The sequence below is a fragment of the Hermetia illucens genome, chromosome 2 (genome assembly GCF_905115235.1).
Source record: "Hermetia illucens chromosome 2, iHerIll2.2.curated.20191125, whole genome shotgun sequence".
In the NCBI taxonomy this organism is placed as follows: Eukaryota; Metazoa; Arthropoda; class Insecta; order Diptera; family Stratiomyidae; genus Hermetia; species Hermetia illucens.
Window position 1 is genome coordinate 45,260,168 of NC_051850.1, and position 10,271 is coordinate 45,270,438.

The window sequence follows — 10,271 nt, forward strand, 5'->3', positions numbered from 1 at the left end:
GTTTTGAATCAATATAACATTCGGCTCTTGTATTCTTGTAGATGCACTGCTGAATTTACAGAGAGTACAATCATACAGTGTACATATCTGTATTAGAAAGCCAACGTTCTTAAGCTGGGCATCATTAATGCGATTACAGATTCTCCTGTCACGGGGATGGGCAACTTGGCCCTCTTGACTTGACGGGTGTCTCCCATTCGTCATGATCATCTTCAATGGCGCAACAGACGAGACTTGACTTCAGAATATATTGTCCCCGAAAATCACAGCCAGCTGAATGCGACTCTTAATTATCAAATCTAAAGAGCGCAATGCTGACCACATTGCCTCCTAGTGTACCGTTACGGTCTTGAATGAAGTGCTCTAACACACTTCAAGGCCCTGATCCAATATGGATTGTTGCGCCAACGATTATTATTATTATTAAAGAGCGCTGCTGATGTAGTCGTGTATGTCTGGCGTTCCATCCTTCAGTAAAGACTTGAAAATCCTTACGTCTTACAAACATTCAACATGGTCTGGATACAACAGCTTGCAAAGTTTCACTAGATCGGATATAGCTGGGTCGTCAAAGATTTTATAGAACTCTACGACGTATCTGATTTTTCAATCTGATCTATTCCATACCAGATCAAAGATATGTCCCAGGAATCGGTGCTCATTTGTAGATACTCTTGTCATAGTACAAGTGTCACTGTCAAACACTAACGCAGGTCTGACGATAGTCCTTTATGTGTATTATAAAATTTGCTCCTCCTGATTTCGGAAGAAAAGTAAAAATTGTTCTTTGACTTAATCGTCTTCGGATTTGCTGTCCTTTTCAATTGTGCTGCAAAATAAATGTGGGGTACTTTCGAAATTGTATTCCACTTTCCATGCTTTGCCGTATTGGTACCGATTTTCATGTTGGACCATCAGCTTGTTTGGATTTGATCAGGGAGCTAGATTCGGTATTCCAGACCTAGAAAAAAAATAATGTTATTATCATCCGCATATCTGCTGGCTCTACTAGTAATATCCCTTTTGGTGCCGAAGAGAATTCTTCGGATGACATGACCCAAAGCTATATTGAACAGAGTGGGAGCGAAACCGTTCTTTTGCTTCAAACCCGAGTTTGCGTCAAAGCCCTATGTCTATTTTTCTCGCATCTTGACCAGGAAATCTGTATTGCCCGCTTTGAAATCAACACTCTTGCCATCTATCCAAAAACCTTTCCCTTTCAGTTTTCCGCGTGTCCGATAAAGGAAAAAATCACTGTCCGTGATAATTGGCGTCACTCCCGAGATTACGAATGCTGCATTATCTGAAAGAGTTCTGAAGACAGAACACGCCCTTAGGGCTGCCTTTGTGTATACTGCATTCAGTTTATGCCATTTAACTAAAATCTACAAGGCCTTCCCAAACTAGGGCCGCAAAGAGCAAGATTGAACTCACTATCTAAGCTATAAGCAGGCATCATCCTTGCCAAAGCTATGCTTGCGATGGATGCTTTGTCAGAAACATACTGCACTTGTTACCTATGCGGAACTTTCCCGTCTATAAGCAACGCGAAGTATTTGATGGTTGGCTTGAAAGTGATGATATGATTTGAATACAGGCATAATTTTTTTACGGCCCTTGATGATAAGGACAGGTTCAGTTTTTTTCTACTGTAAGTGTCATGCCCAGACTCTCAAGGCAACCCTTAGCAACACTGATTGTTCCGCGTGAACGTAACTCAGCATCTTCAAAATGCTCGCCATCTTTATGCTAAATAACTTTCAACAAGAAAGTACCAAGCTTCTTCAGGGCTTTCCGCACTTGATCCCGATTGGCCGAATTCAATACATTTACATTCAAAGTCACTACCACGCAATATCTGCTGGTACTACCCTTTTCATGAATTTCATTTTCTGCTAAGCCACTAACCAATTTGAAGGCATCATTCGTTGGTCTGGCGCTACGGAATCCATACTCTCGATTGGAAAGGTCTCCTTGGCTCTCAACAACCGAGAATAAACTATTGTAGATTAACCACTCAAGTATTTTTCCCATAGTGACGAGAGGACCTATGAGTCTGTAGGAGGATGATTCATCTGTAAGTTTACCAGCCTTAGGCAGCAACGTCAACTTCTGCCGCTTTTATACTACAAGAAATATCGCTTCGGGTCTGCACACTTCCAATAATTCTGCGAAAATGCCCCGAGCTGTACGGCTTTATTCGGTATTCCGTCCAGTCCCTAGTCTTTAATGTTGCCAGTTCTCCCACAGATTTGCAATAGGTTGCTAAAAGCCGTCAGTGCCCTCTTCCTCCTGGCGGAATAAGCCTTGGCTGATTTTGAACAACAGGGTAGGACGTTCGACCTGGAGAGATGAACGACCTCTGAATGGTCCCTTCACGGATTTACGTCCACCTCCGAACAAAGCTCCTTAAAGCATTCCCTCTTGCTTACTGAATGGCGAGCTTGAGGGTTATTTGGGCTTTCTTATAGGCGTGTGCCTGAGCTGTTTATCTGGCTCATTCGCAAGCTATTCGAAGGCTGGCCAGTTCGCTACTCCACCAGTCGTTGGGTCTTCATCTGGGCAATGAGCATCTCCGAGGCGTGGACGTCATGTGTCTGTCTCCATGTTACGCCCATTTTGTCAAAAAAGGATAATCCTGTGGATGCGAAATTTGGTGAAAAGGTAGAAATTGTAAATTGTCTCGAATGCAGTAACATCTTATGGTAAGTGAGTATATAGGAAAGAGGGATGCACAATTTTTTTACCGAATATAGTCATGTGTAGTATCAAATGAAAAGTCTCTGTTAGTGCTTTCTATTGCAATTCTCATTTCTGAAGTTTGTAGTAAAAAAAAGGGGGGGGGGGAATGGAAAGTGTTTGTTTTCAAAAATTACTCAACCAAGAAATCTGAAAAAAAAACACGAAGCTAACCATACAGTGGTAGGCTTCCAAATACCCTCCATACCGATATTCGTTTAAATAAAGAGCATTTTATTTTATTTATTAGTGTTAGATTAGAATTGATTGGAGACCCCGCTTCCTTTGGCAGAAATATGGGCTATACCATAATATGGAACATGATACGAGGTTTGATTAAATCGGGCTATTACTAACAAAGTTATAATAAGCCAAAATTGTTTCCTTCGTGCAAATTTTCAGCAATCTAAGATTGAGTGTTAGCATTACGTATTAGATGCAAATCGGCATAGGGAATGCACAAAACCTGGAGCGCCGACTTGTTGAATGACTTGATGTGGGAGGTATGACAAGATTGGCTCTTGCATCCTTGTAATCAATCTGCACATAAGAATTTATCAACCCTCCGTTGAAGCTTCAGACGAATCGCATCTACTCTCTCGCTGACAGTTTCTAAGTCCTTATTGAGATGTTTAAAAGGGTAGTTGGCAAATAATTCAACTCAAAACTCTCTGTTTCACGAGTGCTTTACAATGATAAAGCCAACGTGCGATCGCATTTCATTTATCGTGTATCCAAGTCATCTCATTTCTTTGACTACCAAGATGTTGATATTGTATGTCGCAACTTCCTTAAGAAGTTCTTTCATAGGTGTCGATTTGAAATTCAATGAGATAGTCCGTTTCCTTTGCTGAGGCTTTTGCCGTTTTCCTCACCTTATCCGAGGCCATGTTTCTGGTTCCGAAACGCTAAGGCTTTTTACGAAATGGGTTGTCATCTAATCTCCAATTAGGTTTAACAGTGTCACCGCGTGAAGGCTACAACAAGTCAGATCATCGAAAATCGGTGACATGTTTTAGCAATATACTTATATTACGATATTTGAAAATAGGGTCAGAATGAACCACAAGACTAACCCCAACAAATTGGTCTGATAGGAACCTATTTATTCAAAATGTGTAATAAAGCATTTGGACTTGGGTCATCTGGGTTCGCAAATACGTCTGCATCTCTCAGCGTGCCTGGTACTGACTTCAACTACTTGGCATTCAGCACACTACAAAAGAGATGATCGCGAAACTCCATAAAGATCCTCAGATACATTCTTCTCCTTCTTCAGTGACTGACAAACTAACTCGGCCTTTGGTTTCCGGTCTTACATATTTTAATTCGGGAATCACAACACCGTGTATTTCACTAAGCCAAGAATTTCTCCAAATTCCAAGGGGGCACTTGAATGGAAAACGTTAAAACGCCTGAAGCCACATACAGTGAGTCCATCTTTTGAAATTTCATAGGCTTGGCCTCTAGGATATTACAAAAAGTTTTCGAATATCTCCGTATTTAACGAAAAACAATAGTTAAATGTCTTACCCTTTTTCAATTTCGGCCCTGACATTTACGCGTCTCAAAAGCTTTCTTGATCACCTGGAGTCTCTACCCTCAACGGAAACGAACGAAGTTCGGGGATATCATTGATGATATAATATCTTGAAATGCACCAAATCTGGAACGATCTAGGTATTGCTTGAGGAAAACATTCTATTACGGAAAGCACCTTGACCGGAAGGATGAATGTCACCGCTTCAGACAAGGTGATTATGTGCAGCAGCTTGACTAGTACAAGATAATGGAGTAAACATTTGATAAGCGGGTTGTTCATTGATGGCATGGCGTTGCGGCGTACCATATAGAGAACATTATTTTCGACATGAAGGCCAATTCAAACTTTTAAAGTGACAAAAAAATATATATTTGTATCCTTAACAAACTGATTTTTCCTTGAATAAAAGATTTTGAGCGAATACACGACTGATTTTGTAACACTCCACACCACCTGCACTTCAACAACTTCAAGAACGCTTTCTATAATGAGACCAGGTAGTATGGATTGCTCTACATAGGAACTTGAAACTATTATCAGAACAATATATAATTGCGCACAATAGCAAGCGTTACTCGGGATGAAAATTCGAAGAAATTTGAACTCCGACGTGGTTGTGTTCTTTCGCCGATATTACTCTTTCTTACCGGTGACATTTAAAGAACATGGAAGACCTCAGTAAACCATGGCGTGTTCGTCAAACATCTATTGACGACACAATTATGTACTCTTTCACCAAGTTATGGACCTTGGCCCAACAGCCAAACGTAATTTGAGGGTTTTTTTGATTATGTAGCCCTAAGCACTAATACTGACCCGGAAAGTGCAGCGATATTAGTTGGAAGATATTTTTTCTGTCTGCTGTTTCTTGATTGAACAATAAATATCCCCTTTCAGACGTAGGGGATATGTAAGACAGGTCGATCTGTTAGAATGACTTCATTCAAAACATAGGGGCGAAGTGAAGAATTGTTAAAATAGGTCAAAGTAAAATTTAAACAGAGCTCATTCTGGCCCTTTCTCCACTAATCAGTGATGATGCCACAATAATTATTGACGAGGTAACATTTGGTATCTTACACTGCAATTGATATTCCAATTATCTGAATTTACTGAACATAATGTTTGCTTCAAACCAAACGAATTTCTACCTTCTCGTATTCTTCATTCAGTTATCTTTTACCACAAAAAATCGAAACTCCCATTTTCTCATGTATAGGTCCCTTTAAACTCATCCAATCTTCATCTCACAAGTAATGTATAATAAAGTTGATTGAGGGGTTTCTGTCTTTTCTTCAAGTAAGATTGTGAAGATTCGTCGGCAGTTTTTGTCGAGCATACCATATAGGGGTTATTTGTTTACCATGAAATATTGATAATTTTTAATTCAAGGAGCTGAATATAAGTTGAGAGGCCGTTCCTACTTGAAAGATAACTTAAGCAATACAGGAGTAAAAATTTGAAGGGTAGATATGAACAGTATTGAACCTTTTGAAAAATTCGAATTTTTGAGTACCAATGAGTTCAAAACCAAGGAGCATTTTAACTCTTTTTATATACTAGTATTTCAAGAGCGTCAATGACAATCAGCTCTTGTCTAATGAATGAATCAAGAGGATGCATCTATGCGTGCATCTCGTTGATATCCAAATCTTCAAATTTTAAAATTCGTCATACATAGCGTTCCCCATTATTGTATTGGAATACTACTAGATCCCTTAAAGAGAGTATTGATGACTTGAAGTCTTTGATGCATAACATTTATTAATTTAATACGAACAAAATCTAAAAACTTTTTGCCATTAACTCTCTTTTCCTGGTCTGCAAGGAACTCATCGGAGTGGCTCTTGCCACGAAAGCTCATCGGGAATTATGTGGTATCATGGAAAGCGGGACGGCGCTCTGAGAGCATGTATTCGAGGAGAATTCTTGGAGGGTCTGCCCTCGGTCCCCTTGTGGGAGTTTCATGGCAGTTTTAGTTGTAACTACATCACGGGCAGAGCTCCTTACGGGGTTAGGTGGGTGCCAACCCTGAGTAGTAAACTCGGGCGCTGTACCTCTTAGTTGCGGTAGATAGGCCTCATATACACTAATATGAATGCTGGGTCTACACTCAGTATAAACCAGTCACGACGAGGGTATGATTGTGGTCTTCAAGTTGACGATTCGTATCCAAAGAAGATGGATTGTGCCTACTAGGCAGGCACTCATATTAAACTCCCAGGACTTTCTTTTTCTGATGGAGGTGGGAATGATTGAAATGCAATTTGAATTCTGTTACGACAAAACTTTTAAAATCCAATCCAGGTTATTCCTGAGTCACACATAGTAAAAATAAAGTAATCACTGATGAGTAATTCAAAATTACTTCCAAATATTTACTTTTTGTGGATCTACGTATGCAGGCAATTTTACCAATCAGTTGCGGGTTAGTCGCTGGAGGTAGCATGTCGTATACTTCGCATTGCAATTATACCTTGAATGCAATGGTTTGTCAAATATCCTTCATTTATTAAAAATTGAAAAAATATATGTGTATTTAGAAAAAGCTAGCTCAAGAGAGATTGTGGAAATAAGTAAAACTATTAAAAGAAAGAGAAAAGTTTCCGATTTTGCTATAGATTTATTTTTGAAAAATGCAAACACGTGCTTCGGACACAACATGTGTCCTTCTTCAGTCCTTGCTTTGTATTAATTTGTTTCGCTTAACTCTTTAGCCTTTAGCTTTAACTAATATTTAATTATATGAAAATGAAAAATGACATCCAAGTCAGGTTCCAGTTTCGACACTTTACTTAAACATAAAAAACAATTGCCAGCCTGAGCCAAGATATTAAATTTCTGCAGCTATGCCTCAAATATAGGGTAGTACCGAAATCACGTCAAATATCCATAAAAATATGGCTCCCTAAACGAAATACCGGGAAACACACCAGAATACTCGAAAGGAGCCTCTCAAAATTGAGAGATGTCAGCGCATAGATATTACACTTTTTAAACTTTGTCGAGCGTACAAAAATGAACAGGATCGAAAGAAGATACTTTCACAGAAACTAATGTCCCTCAGAAACGCGACTATATAAAACAGAAAACACTCCAATAGAAAGTATACCAGAATTTGTAATCAACAAATCGTCAGAAGGTTTTACAGATGACGAATTGGGTTTATTGAATAAAGGATTCAATTACTTGACACCGAACTCGCAGAAGAACGTTAAAGATGTGGAGGGAGCTATTGGGTATCTGGAAAACGATGATCGTGAAAAGCAAGGTCCCTGATCCCGCGTCATCAAACAGCACGCCAAAGGGATAAATAAACAACAAACTAAGGAAGACCGGTTCATCAAAAAACTTAACCGGAAACCAGTATTTTATCTCAAAGCGGAGAAGGGGAACTGACTAGTAATATTAGCCCGAACGACCTACGAGAAACTGGAACTCCAAAAATTAAATAACAATAACTTCTTCAAGCGAAGAACAAATCTTCTATCAGAGTCGATTAAGAGAGTGATGAAACCACTAAGAGAATATACTGACCTTGTCAAGAACATAGCCGTATGCCTAATCCCTTTCTACCAGGATTTAGAATATAACCAAATTACACAAAAATTGTTCCGAAACACGGGAGATTATCGCGGATACTAATTCCCCCAGATACAATATTGCGAAATAGCTACTACAAAAACTCAATACTATCAGTGATTACTGTAATAAAACCGCCGTAAAAAACAGCTAACAACAGCTAAAACTGATGCTAAGATTGGACCACACGAAATTCTAGTTTCGTTCAATGAGGAAGCACGTGTTCCAAGGGTGTCCGTCAAACAGTCCCTAGACAATCTGAAAATATAGCTTAACAAGTACTGTACCTCAACCAAGGAAAACCGGGATAATCGCAAATATACAAGTCACGCGGCACTTTGTATTAGTGAAAATTAGTTCAACTTCCGCAATGAATATTATAAAATTACTGCAGTCACGGTAATGGGCAAAACGCTTTCCACTTTAATAGAGTGGAAATGTTTATGGCAGGTGTGAAGGAGCTGTTGAATGGATTATTAGAAAAAATCAATCAGCTCTTTAAAAATACATAAATAAAAGTAATCACTCTTTTTGAAAAGCTGTAACTTTAGCAAATGGCGCCAACTGTCAATTTGGTTTGACATTTGTGAAGCAAACAAACACAGAATATAAATCGACAATCGAATCGGTTTCCTCCGTAAGAACGCAGAATAAATGTTTCCATTTTTGGCGCAACAATTCGTGGGTTCGCAGATTTCCTGGCCGTCCGATGCTAGTTGAACAAGCACTGCGGGGTTTGGCGCCTTCAAGAGACTGGAATAACATGAGATATTTCCAAGGCTGGTCGGCCCCGGAGCAGCTGTTCTGTTGAGAATATCGCTGCGATTGCTCAAAATGTTGAAGAGGAGCCCAGAACATCGATCCTTACGCAGGATTTTGGTGGATGATTTAAAGATGTTGCTTTACAAAGTACAGACAGTGCATCAGCTGTTAACTGTTGACTGTCAAACGCATTTAGCCTACACTCAAGTCGTCCTGAATTTCAACGAAGGGGAGGACAATTTTTCATGGAAAATTATCATGAGCGATGAAGCTCATTTCCATCTTAGCAGTTACGGAATAAACAAAATAATTGTTTCTGAAGCACCGAAAATCCGACTATCACCCACAAAGAGCCAGGTCAAACAACAACTGTGGACAGCGTGATTACCGATTTGTTTCCCTCGATTGAATGAATTGGGACTGGAGAATACGTGGTTCCAACAGTATGGTGCAACGAAGCATACTGCTCGAGCCACAACCGATATTTTGAAGGAAGCATTTCCCTACCGCCTAATTTCTCTTCAAATCACCCGATTTAACCATTCCAGATTTTCTCTGGACATCACAATCTTTAAAATTTCGAGTTCGATATATTCGGGAAACCTACAGTCCCACAACGAGTCATTCCCAACAGCTCTTTCCACTCTAATCAGGGTAAATTTGCAGTTTTTCGCAGCATGATACACAGAACGCTAAACCCTGACCAGATCGAGATATATTGAAGAACTTGCTTATATAAAAGTCACCACGAGAAAGAGCGGCTACAACGCCGACATTACAGACGGAATAATAAAGAAGAAACAGGTGGCTAATAACGGAAAACAATTGACGTCGTTGCTAGGCATCAACGACAAGACAACAGTGAGATCCAGCTTTACGTATACCTCGTTGGGGCCCAGGATCGGTAATGCACTTAAAGAATTTAAAATTGAGGCAGTCTCGACAACCAGTCATGCGCTACTTAAAATTCGTCTTTGGAGCGTAAAGGAACCGAATTGCAAGAAGAAAGATAGCGGGATCTACAAGATCAAGTGCCCCGAATACACCAGTGTGTATATAGGCCAGACAAACTGGTCGGTAAAAATAAGATTCGAAGAACATATCAAAAAGCGGAGCTAGCACCAAAAACCCCATTACGCCATGTCAAGTCTGAAGTCGTGAAACACATAGTAGAAAGTGGTCTATACCGACTGTTTGCTTTCTGGGAGAGGGAACCGCTTTTAAAAATGTGTAATCCAGGATAAAAGGTCTAGCAGACCTTTCGAGGAATTGCATTGATGCAATACTGTACTTCACCAGCTCATTTCCAATTACCTCATCTACCTTGGAACGTAACCATAGGGCTCTCCAACTCCACGAGAAGGTAGCAGCTGTCACGGTTAAACACAATTCAATAAAATCAAAGCAGCTTTTTGACCATGAACGTTTGGCCAACCAGGAAGGAAGACTTAAGTACCGTAGGGTGTAGACATTAACTCCAGGATGAGCTTATACCCGTTTCATAGAAGTGAATCATATTCAGGAATATGATTGTTTAAATACCATGGCCAGGCTTTTTTGTTTAGGCTGTGAGCGAGGTTTTCATGTTTGTGTAGGATATGGGCGAGAATTTTATGGGCATCTTTATCGCTGGTGGACATTTTTG